General features: G+C 48.1%; 1 protein-coding gene across 1 annotated transcript in view; it reads right to left on the minus strand.

The window, feature by feature from the left end:
• Positions 1–12,283, minus strand: part of LOC126541594 (calcitonin gene-related peptide type 1 receptor-like) — a 214,260-nt gene that overhangs the window by 51,885 nt on the left and 150,092 nt on the right. The gene's annotated exons all lie outside the window — the stretch shown is intronic.

Here is a 12,283-nt window from a genome sequence, read left to right on the forward strand (position 1 = left end):
ACTCATTCGCTCGGCATGCTCTTGAGTCACACAAAGACATAGTTTTCGTATACAACACTTCTAAGTCCGCAGCACAACTTACGAGGCGCCCCACATTGGACTTTGCACCCATCAATTACGCGGTGAGCGCCGAGCAACGCAGCGTTTGGCGCGGCAACGAAACGTGCGCCTGAGCAAGCGGAACGAACCAAAGAACTCGGTGTCTCGGAGGTAGAAACGATCTACGCGAGCCAAACGTCGTGATCGGCACGGACAGCCGGGCCGCGACGCGCCATGAAGGCGGACGCGATCATGGGGCTGACGCCTCGATGGGATCGTCCTCTATCTCGCTTGGGAGCACCACGCAGACGCATGATTACTCGCCAGCAGCCCGGCACACACCAGAGGGGACGCTTTCCCACCAGACGGGCTACGGCGCAGCGATCATGTCAGAGGCGTCCCGCATCGGACGCTGCACATAGGAATCGCGCTGGGCGCGGAAAGAGGAGCCGCGTCGCACTAAACACGAGGGTTCGGGTGACGCACGCTGGAAGTTGGAAGGGGAGAGAGCGAGGAAACTTATCAACCGCAAGGGTATTGGGGCATCCTCGCACCGGTCTCTGCACGGCCCCAATGCACTCAAACGAGACGAAGGGGAGAAGCGGGTGAGTGGCGCGCCACCTGTCGGGGCAGCACCGTACATTGCGAGGACGGGTCTTCTGTGCCGCACGATGGCTCTGCGTGTGCGCCAAGCGCAGAAGAAATGTAGCGGTAACGTACTTCGCTGCTAGTTTAACTGCGACTTCTGTAATTTACATGCCCATAATTACCGATATACACTGCAGTATAACTTTCTACGACACGTTTCTAAGGCAACACCGCATTCTCTAATGGCGCTTTTGTCCCGCTTTGATCCATCGAACTTATGATCGAGGGAGAACTTATGGCTGAGGTCGCTTTTTTCATGTTGTCCGCTCCAAAGGATTTATCGGCCCCTGGCCGAGGTTCTGCTCAGGCTTCAGCCAGCAGCAATGACTACCGTGTTGTGCTACCCCGTCTTCCTACCGGTAAGCTGGTTGTGCGTTTTCGTGCATGCTGACTTCCTGCAGCCCAAGACTTCAGAGACGCCCTTCGGAACGTTATTGACCTGAGGAAAATAAGTTCCATCGGTCAATTTCAGATGTCGCACGTGTGGATGGTGACGTGCAAATCAGCAATGACAAAATCAAAGCTAGTCACGTGCGGAGAATTATCCGTAAAAGGTAGACTCTGCGTCATTGTTGACCCCGAGCCCACGGAAGTAAAAATGAAGCTTTTATGGCTTTCTGAGCTTTTGGAAGACGATTACATTCGAGATGCGCTCCAGGCTTACGGGAAAGTGAAGTCTATATCAGCAGAAAGCTGGAGAGTATCGGAAATGAACAAATGCGTACCCTAAATCGTGACGTGGTGTTGACTCTTGCCGATGGAGTCGGCGTGGGAGACGTTCCACATCTGCTACATGTTTGTGGAGTGCAGAGCCTTGTACTGATTCCAGGCCGGCCCCCGCTTTGTCTCCGCTGTAACAAGGTTGGGCACATTCGTCGAAACTGCAGAACCCCACGTTGTGAAGCCTGTCGACGCTTTGGCCACACAGCTGAAGAATGTGTTGTGCCATACGCCGACAAGTTACGACACAGGACAAGGCCTCCGGATGGAAGCTTGCAGGATCACATAATGGACGTTACTGAGGTTCTCGACGCGACTGGAGACGTTCCCTGTTCCGCGGATACCAGCTGTGCCAGTAAGGCCCCTCTACATGTTAAAGACAATGGCATCGCAGAATTGTCCGCGGAAAAGGAAAGTAGCGAAGAGAAAGACGCCCCCGTTACCACACAGCCAGTTGCTGCCCAGCCAGCGAATGAGGCAGCCGAAGATGACTCATCTGCGGCACCGAAGCATCTTAACACGTGCGCTATGCTGGCAGAGGACCGACGAAGTAACGCGGATACGTCAATCCCGAAGCGCCGTGCGACTAACAGATCAGAATCAAGCACGGACAGCGAGACGTCCAGTACCACAAGAAAAGCACGTCGCCGCAAAACATCGACACACTCAGGACAGTGCCGGCGATCACGGTCCAGGAGGCCTGGTGAGGGTTCGGAGGTAGCCTCACCGTTACCCTCTAGGACTGACCGCATAGAGAATTAAGTCTAAATAGTGGGTAGTCACCATGGCCCTGTCCCAGCAACTTCTCTTCGCAACTTTGAACGTACGAAGCCTTAGGTCTTTGCAGAAACAGGCGCAGCTTCGCCGGCTTTTCTCTAGGAAGCGCCTCGACTTCGTCGCCGTACACGAGACGAAGATTGAGAGTGATGACGAGACACAAAGGGCTTTGCGAGCTTTTCTGTCTGAATATAATGTCGGCGTTTCACACGCTGTTGGTTTACCCGCGGGCTGTTTCCTGTTTCTGAAAAAGAGCCTACTTTGTTCAGCATTTAGCTACCATGTAGACACTGAAGGTCGATATATATGTTGTGATTTTGTATTGCAGGGTGTGCCATGGCGGTTAGTCAACGTCTATGCATTTAATGACGCTGCAAAACAAATTCTCTTATTCGATACTGTGCGTAGTCTAATGGACTGTGATCCTTGCATTGTGTTAATGGGAGATTTTAATTGTGTATGTTATCCGAGCGATAGAAGCGGCATTAACACTCAGCGGGACAGGAGTGGTGAAATTTTGTCTAACGTAATAAAAGATGCAGGGCTCATTCACATAGGAGTGTCGGGACAGGGAGCTCGCTCTTATACACGAATTCAAGGTCGCTCTTACGCCCGCCTTGATCGGATTTATGTTTCGTCATCACTCCTCTCCCGAGCACTGTCCTGTACTACTATCCCAGTTTCGTTCTCTGATCATTGCATAGTTATTGCAAAGATTGGTGAGAAATCTGTAACCAATTTCCGACCACAGTGGGCACTCTGGAAGCTTAAATCTGAGCTCCTAAATGGTCAGGAATTTATTAATCGCGTGCGCATGACCCTAAAAAATTCTCTTTCTACTGACTTGCCGTTATTTGCAGCTTGGGAACTCTTTAAACAAGAGGTTCGTACAGTGGCTATAGAAATTGCATCGCTGAAAACATTCTATAGAAAGAATGAAGAAACAGTACTTCTTAAGAGCCTACACAACCTTTATCAGATGGAATGCGAAATGCCAGACACTTACACTGTTGACATAGAAAATCTTAAATGTCACTTACAAAAGTTTGATGCACTGCGTTACAGAGGTGCGCGAGTTCGATCTCGAAATAGGCGTGCTCTGCAGTATGAGCAGCCAACACGTCAAGCTTTACTTGACGAGCGACGTCCTGCTGTTTCCAAAGTAATTCCGGAAATATACTGCGAAGGTGCTCTTCTAACAAATACGAATGACATAATTTCTAAGTTCGAAACTTACTACAGTGTTTTGTTTAGTGCCCGGCCCGATTATCACGACGCAAAAGTCTTAGAGAGTTTTATGTCTCTTGTAAAACCTTTACAGTATGATGACTGTGCATTCATTAGTGATACCCTTACCATACAAGAAATTGAGCTAGCTATTGATCAGCTGCTCCTGTGAAAAACACCCGGCTCTGATGTTCTTTCCTGTGAATTTTACAATGCTTTCAAATCAATTATCAGTCCCATATTATTGGACATTTTTATTACAAGTTTAGAGATAGACGTCCTTCAGCAATATGTTTGCAAAACCCACACAGTTTTAATTCCCAGAAGTTCAGATAAGGAGAAACTGCGTTCTGTTGAAAGCTACCGACCAACCACATTGTCAAACGTGGATTGTAAAATTTTTGCAAAAGTTTTATCGAATAGATTGCAATTTGCGATGTCAATTCCCATTGGTTCCCATCAGACGTGTGGAATTAGGGGTCGATCCATTGAAACTAACATACATATCGCTCGTACACTTCTTCAATACTGTTACGGTTTCGTTGAGCAACTTGCAATGCTCCAGGTAGACCTAGCTAAAGCTTTTGATCGTGTCAGTCCCTCCTATTTATTTTCTCTTCTGGAGCATGCCAATATTGGCTCCGTTGTGCTTAAAGGCGTTAAGCTTTGCTATAGGTGTTGTACTACTCGTTTAGTTATTAATGGCCAACTCTCTAAACCCGTTTGCATTTGCTCTTCAGTAAAACAAGGATGCCCGATGTCCCGATTACTATTCGGCCTTTATCTGGAACCGCTATGCTTGAGCGTAATTCAGTCGAGTTACATCCATGGCTTCAATACACTAGGTAATGAAGTAAAAGTCTTAGCTTATGCAGATGATTTAGCGTTCTTCTGCACGGATAAGTCCAGTGTTGAAAAGGTAGTATCAACAATAGAGGAATTTGGCAGCGTATCAGGAGCACGAATAAACTCCGAAAAAAAGCTTAGGCTTGTGGTTTGGCTCATGGTGCTATACACCAGAACAGTTTGCAGGCGTTAAGTGGACCGGTGTCCCGCCAAAGTATCTTGGCGTGCCGCTAGACGCATATAGATTAAGCGCACACCATTGGAAAGAACGGGTTTCGGCCCTGAAAAGCTACATACAAGACATTCGTTCCATACCGACTTTCTATTTTTGCGAAAGCTGAGGCATGCAATAAGTTCTTGGCAAAAAAAAATTACTATGTATTGCAAGTTATTCATTGTGCCAGGCTCTACATCCAATGCTTTCACCGAATCTTTGCAACCTTCGTATGGTCTTCAACTTTTGAGCCCATGAGGCGAGGCAATATTTTCAGGCCCGTTAGTGAAGGTGGGCAGGGTTTAGTACATCTTTATGTGCGGCAAATAGCGTCTCGTTTCTTCTTTTTTCGCGATACATCGCATCCTATAATTCGGTCATACATGCAAGTCGCACTTGTTAATGCGTTACCTGATTAAATTGTTTCTTCCAATTTTTCTTCGCGTTTATGCTTGTGGGGGTTCATGCAAGACGTTTACTTAGCGGTTCGTTTCTTGACGGTTCGGTTTTCCACAGTATACTTGTACTCTGTGTCACGTAAAACGTTATACAAAGATTTATTGTCCATGCTATTTCCGCTTCAATTTTACCGATCACTGTACATTCAATGGCCAGGTCACGATGTACTAAATCGAGTTCGTAAAATGTATATATCCCCTTGCTGCAAAACATTCTTTTATAAACTTCATAGTGAAACCATACCGGTAAAAACATGGCTACAGAAAAAGGGTACCTTTGTCTCTTCTGTTAACTGTCGCCTTTGTGACGTACCAGAGACGATTGAACGTTGTTTTATTAGCTGCACCGACGCCATACTATTTTGGGATGTCCTCCAACGGACATTAAAAAAAGACTTTGAGATTGACGCTCATACTGTGCGATACCTGCTGCCGACCTCTGATAACAGTGCACCTTCTGATGTTTTTTCTCATTGGAATGCACAGTTTGTGGAAAACGCGAATGATGGACCGAAACGCCGAAACGGTTGTACCTACAAGGGCAAATTTCATCCAAATGACACTATACCTAAAGCAGGTTTATGATGGACTCGATACACAGCCGGACTGGTACCCCTTTTGGTGAGGTGCCTATCCTTACCACCCTTCTAAAGTGAAACCAATATTTCTACCGACAGTATGAACCATGACTTTTCTCTGTGTGACTTTCATTGTGCTCTCCATTGTCTGACTATGTCTGTCTGTTCAACTGGTGAACGTCGGTTCGTTGCTACTGTACTAAATACCATGAAAGAAAAGAAAGAACTAATGGCTGAGTTGTAGCGTCTCCGTCTCACACTCCGGAGACCCTGGTTCGATTCCCACCCAGCCCATATTGCAAGTGGTTTTTGTTTATGAATTGCCTTCCGAGATTTTTCGCTCACGGCCGATGCCGCCGATGCCAACGACACCGGCCTTTTTGCGACACGAGCTCCCTAACGCTGTCGCGTGAATATTTACAGATATTGCACGATAGCGTACATGTAGCTGTAAGAGCGCAACAGACCGACTGGGCGGCTGGAAACGACTGTCTCTCTTCACAATGGCCCGGTTCTCCCTTAAGTCCCTTCGGCGTCTATTCGTCGGCAGGAACCCGGCAGGGCGGGTGATGACGTTCCCCGCGTCGAATTCTTGATTCGTGGCGGAGAAGTGGGAGCTCTTGTCGCCTCGATGATAGGCACGTAGTATGGAAGCTCCTGTCACCCTCGATGATAAGCACGTGGTATGACCCAACAGCACCCCCGCCGCCAGATAATACATTCAGAAGTCGAGCTGTTCGACGCGGCTCGACGTATGCGATGTGCTGATTGAGTGACGTCCTTGATGGGGTTAAAGAAATGGCCTTGCCGCACTTTCATCCGCTGGTCTTTCTTTTGCTTGGATCTGAGAAGGCTCACCGAGTGACCAAAAATCAACGCCAACCACTTCGGCGAAAGTGAGCACCCTCCCAGTGCTCTCCACAACGCCAGACCAAACTCCATGAAAACAGACGCTCTAACCCCATCTGTGCTCTCAACAGCACCATTGCGGTTGTTGTACTAAACACGAAACACGCACCCTATAAAGAGCCCGGGAGACTCTACAAATAGTGCTCTCAAAGAAGACACACTCAAAGAGAATTAACAGCTAAGGAATAGATTGCAAAGCAATTCGTAACAGTCATTCGGGCAGGCCAGACACTGCTGTGGCGATCGAAGAAAGTGTATATTTTGCCTTGTCTCGCTACGTGCGAAATTCTGTCACTTGGTTTGCATTGACAGCCCATTCGAGTGGCTGCGGTAGGCTATCGAGCGATTCGGAGGCTTATTTTAAAAGGTGGCACTAACACTACGATACCCTTCACACGATTGTGTGTCGTAAGTGATTATCAATCAACTTCAATGTGCTAAAATAACTGAAGAGACAAGAGTATACATGAAAACGTAGCACTAAAGCTTTTAACTTCTAGGATAAGCTTTCGGATAAGCGATAAGCATAGGTTGCAACCTAAAAGGCTCTGCTAAGTCCGTCAGCATTCGTATGCAGCTTCCGGAATGGTTCTGTGATAATGGGCACCAATTTCATTGGGGCCTTCCACTTGGCATTGGATTTACCAATCGAGGTGACCCGCCCATACATTCCCATGCGCTAATTCTAAACGCTGTGGTCGGTACTTTTCTGTCACGAGTAGTCGGTTGTATGCCCGACCCTTGGAATCCTGATATTTCCGGTACTTGAGACCTGACCTAGTGTAGAACGAGATGTTCTTTCGGGCCACTCCTTCATTCACATTAGGCTGCAGCACAGTTAGCGAAGGATCACTTTTCTGTGCCACGATAAGCGCCTCTCGTTCAACCCTACTAAGGTTCTCCCAGCAAAAGGATGAGGGACTAAGCAGTGAACCTTCCACTTCAGCCCTAGACGCCCCATTTTCCCGAATCTCGAAAGGCTCCTCACCCACTGCCACTGATCCAGTAATTGATCCGTCACAAGTCTGAGTCCTCTGCTTTTCATCAGCCGTATCTCCCGGCCTAGACCACCGTTGTGAGGACTTTACATTGTAAGTTTCCTTGTTTGAAGATGACCTTTCAGGTTTCTTTGAGAGGGTGCGTGAATGCGATCGCGTTAGTGCCATGCAAGCGAGACTGGTAGAGAACGACCGGCCCTCCTTTTCTAAAAGCTGCTGCGATTTGTTCGAAAAAAGATATGAAAAGTGTTCGCGTAAACTTTGACTCACGGCTGCCTCCGTTTGCAACCTTAAAGAAACGATCTTGAGGGTCACCCTGGCAAGTGGCAAGCACGCGCTCTGCTCTTCTGCGACTTGTCTAATCCAGGCACATTCCCCTGTATAGTCCCCGGGAGTAACACAGGACAGATGAGTAACATTCATGGTGGCGGCGGAATCGCGAAGTGCCCTGCACATTTTCCCGTTTACCACGACATCGTGCATAGATGGCTCGAGCCGCCTCAGATTTTCGTCTGACTGGCTAATGCTGGCGAACGCGATTTGCTTCTTGCAATTTTAGGAAATGTGGCCTTCCTTTCTGCAACGGAAGCAGATAATTGGTCTCCGGGCCTCGAACGCGCGCTCTACGTCTGCCTTAGCGGCCGCAGCCGACTGGGCTGTCTCTGCTAGCCTTTCCCTCTCCACTTCAGCCTTGGTTCATACTCCTTTACTGAACTCGCCGCTCGTGGATGATTTCGCATTCGGCAGAATTGGGTTGCAAGGGGAAAACCGCTTTACAGAATAGTCCTTCTTTTTCTAGCCTATCTTATTGAATTGGTTTTTCTTGGAAGTTTCGGTGCGTGTAATATTCATCCGCGAGCTGTGCTGCCTTCTCTAGGTCTCCCTCAGGGAGCCTCGTACGCGAACTCAGTGTCCGACTCGCTGCCCCTTTTTGCCTGCTAAACCGCTGTCGAAATGCCTCGGCAGAGAAGCGGTATTTGCGAAGGAGCGCGGCTTTTACCTTTCCATAGTTCTCGCAGTCTTCTTTAGACAAGCGTGCAAGAACTTCGGTGGCCTCTCCTGGGACAACTGAAAGAAGTTTTTGAGACCAATGGCTTTCGTCCCACCTTATCTTTTCACACGTACGTTCGAAATCCACGAAAAATGTGCTATATCACCAACTATCCTGCACGGTAGCATCAGATCCTTTATTCTCAATTTAGGCGTATCGTCTTCACCGGAAAGGGGACATGAACGCGCCGAGCTGATTCGAACTTGCTCTATTTCCAGTTCTCTCATTTTAAGAGCATAATCTCGCTCTTCGCGTCTTCTTCTCTCCTCTGCCTCCTCGCGCCCTTTCTGCTCCTCTTCGCGCATATTTTTCTCGCTTGTTCTCTCAAGAATTTCTCCCCAAACCTCTTCGACTTCCTCCTCAGTTACCTCTTGTGCCCTCATAACGTCCAGAATGGCTTTCTTTCGCCTTGCCGCGGCAACCGAAATGCCCATCTCCTGACAAACATCAAGAAGGTCCTGTATCCTGAGCTGCTCCATCGCGATCTGACGGCTTGTTTCCGATTTTGCCTCTAATTAGCTTTGCTTCCGAAGCCGGAAATCTAATCAAGGCCCGAAGCGAACTGAGACAAAAATACTACAACCCTTTCAGAATACTTGAGCAATTGTGTGCTTACGTGTGCGAGAGAGGTCTGGCGATGCGAAAGGCAAACGTCGGGCACTCACCCCTCCAAAGTAGCTGACGTCGGTCGACCTCGTGATTGCCGTTGAGCGGTTTAGCTGGCGTGATCTGGCTTCGAATCCCACCACTGCCACCACTGTTGTGACTTCGGGGTAGAGGACGAAAGATGGACTCTTTCCGTAGAAGAAGAAGGGACGAAAAACTTTATACACTATTTACAGATAGTGGACGATAGCGTACATGTAGCTGTAAGAGCGCAACAGACCGACTGCTGGAAGCGACTCTCTCTCTTCACAATGGCCCAGTTCTCCCTTAAGTCCCTTTGGCGACTTTATATCGGCAGGAACCCGGCGGGGCGGGTGATGGCGTCCCCCGCGTCGAATTCTTGATTCGTCGCGGAGAAGTGGGAGCTCTCGTCGCCTGGATGATAGGCACGTAGTATGGAAGCTCCCATCCCTCGATGATAAGCACGTGGTATGGCGCAACAGCGGTCATCGTGATGAAAGGTACGCACACACATTTATTTTGATTCGTCCGCGTTCATTTGTGTTATACATTCGTTATGTACATTCGTGCTATCATTTCGCTATATATTGAGGCAAAGAATATGAGACCAAAATCACCGCAGCGACTGGCCGCAGGTCAGTGCCGTCAGCACCTTCGCAGAGGCAGGGTCAGTGTGGGAACGGTGGCATGATGAACGGCAACGAAGCAACGTGTGGAGGAAGACGACAACGACGAACGCGTGAGCAGTGGCATGAGCGCGTTCATCGTCGGCGTCCTCTTTCTTCCATAGCTGGCTACGTTGACACTCACCATGCCAGCGTTCCCACACTGCCAGTGGTATGAGCGCGTTCGCGCGGTTACGCTGAGTGGCGCCATCGAGCAAGCTGTGGTAGAAGATGACGACGAAAGCGCGAGCAGTGGCACAAGCCATTGGTTATGATGACAGTTTTTTCTCACAGATTTGTTGATGGACACGAAAAATGCGTGGAACCCTAGCCACAAAGAGCTTCGCTGTGAAGGTAGAAGGCGGTGCCAGTAAGGACGTATTGATTATATCAGGTTCGATATCAGAAGAACACGAAACAGTATCATATTGAAAGAAATGGCTTCACACTTAGGTGCTTCAGGAGCGAGGATCTACTACACCCGACACGCTCATCAGTCAGATTCACTGTTCACGTCGCCAAGACTAATGCTGAAAACGACTACCGAAAGAAACTAGCAAATTTATTTGATGTGCGCCATGAGTTGCACATGACGTTATGGCTTAGTGGGAAACTTGCCGTCATTGATATTGATGATGACGATCAAAGTGGTGATGATGATGAGTATGATTTGTTGCACGTTCCCACAAAGGATAAGAAGGCAAGAATGAAGCTGTAGGAAGACAGGTAAGACAAATGAATATGTTAAGGAAGCCTGGGCAGGGAGACGCCAACTCTGGATAGACATTTTTTCTCTTCCGTACAGCTGGCACTGGATACTCACAAGCTTAAATGACCTTTCTGCTTTCGACGTAATGATGAAAGGCTGTCAACACGCGACACACTCATCAGTTAGCGATGCTTTCGACATCGTAGTAGCGTCAGTCACGCCATTTGTCGATAGCAAAATTCTGCATTCCACCCTCCTTCTATGCTATTGTCATTCTGTAGTGGAAAGAAACTTGGGCAGACCGGCTGTCGTAAAACGTCGATCTACCGACCGCTTGAATGTGCAGCAATCAGGACTTTTCGGTGCAGACACAATTGTCACACGAAAGGGAAAAAAAATGAAAAGCCCGAATAAATCGACGTTAAGGATGTCTTCTCCTGCACGAGAGAAGCTGAAAGCTAGGCGTAGTCCTGCAGATCAAGTCAGCTCAGTAAATCACCGTCCCGTTTTGTTTTCACAACAGAGAGACGCATCAACGCTTTTGTGTAATGCAGCGTCAGGTAGGTCATTTGTTTTGAAGGTTTCCAACCAACCGCATGTTGGCTAAATATGCTTCTTATTCACGGAAGAGAATACAAGGTGGAGCTTACTCGCGGCATTCACAACAGGAAAGTACACTCCTCAGGTTCACAAAAATGCGTCATGAAAACTACGAACAAAAGAAAGAAAAAGAAATATCTGGCGAGGCGCCCAAATAAAAACGTGCATCGAAAAGACCACGTCAGGGGCAGGAACAGCGCCAGACTTTGTATATTAGGAGGGCTCTTATGCGTCAATTTTTTTCTTTTCGTTAAATAGTCTGTGACGTTGAACCAAGTTCAATGCTGAAAGGAATAAAGAATTAGCTACCAGCTTCCAAGGGAACGTACCCCTGCCGAACGCTTCCTGCAGTCTTGTGTTCGCGCCACGCAAGTCTAGTACCTCGTTTTGCTTTTTTGAGACCTTCAGAAAACAAACAACGAAAAGTGAAGGCAAAAGAAAGCCGTCCTAATGCACTTGACAGCTATTGCCTTTCTAGTCTATGAGTAATTCTAAATAAACTATTTCTAGAAACATACATCAGGATCGAAGAGCCTTGAGTACTACGGTTATCACAAAGTTGTGAGAAATGAGGCCTTCTTGTAAGTCCGAAAGCAATCTTGTGATGGCCTCAGTCACTGCGGATCTGGCTATTTCGTTCGCAACCAGAAGCTGGCGAGCGATAGATGGACGGATGGATGGATGGATGGATGGATGGATGGATGGATGGATGGATGGTGGATGGATGGATGGATGGATGGAAAAACTTTATTGAGGTTCATTAGGTCTCGCTAGTTTCCTAGCCTGAAGTGGGCCGCTCGCACGTTGGGACCGAAAGGCCTAGCCTTTCGGGTGCTTCGCGGTCCCGTTGGACTGTCCATAGCTGTTCTTCTAATGTGAGAGTGCGTCGATCTACGTCCCACCACTCTTCAGTGTTATCTTTGTCGCTGCGTAACACGTAGCAACGCCAGAGCATATAACTAAGATCTGTGGTGTCGTTACATTTATCGCATGTTGTAGGAGTAGAGAATTCCGGATAGAACAGCGGGTTCGGATAGGTTCCTGTTTGCAAAACCCTTAGTGCAATGGCCTGAGCTCTATTTAGTTTACTGTGCGGAGGGGGGAAAACGCTGCGTCCTAGGTAGAAGTGCTCGGTTAGCTTGTTGTACGTGAGGAGGTGGTCCCTACAGTCTGGAACCTCAACTTCTTCTTGCCTCGTGGCTGTGCGGTTGGCAAGT

The sequence above is a fragment of the Dermacentor andersoni genome, chromosome 2 (genome assembly GCF_023375885.2).
Source record: "Dermacentor andersoni chromosome 2, qqDerAnde1_hic_scaffold, whole genome shotgun sequence".
NCBI classification, from domain to species: domain Eukaryota; kingdom Metazoa; phylum Arthropoda; class Arachnida; order Ixodida; family Ixodidae; genus Dermacentor; species Dermacentor andersoni.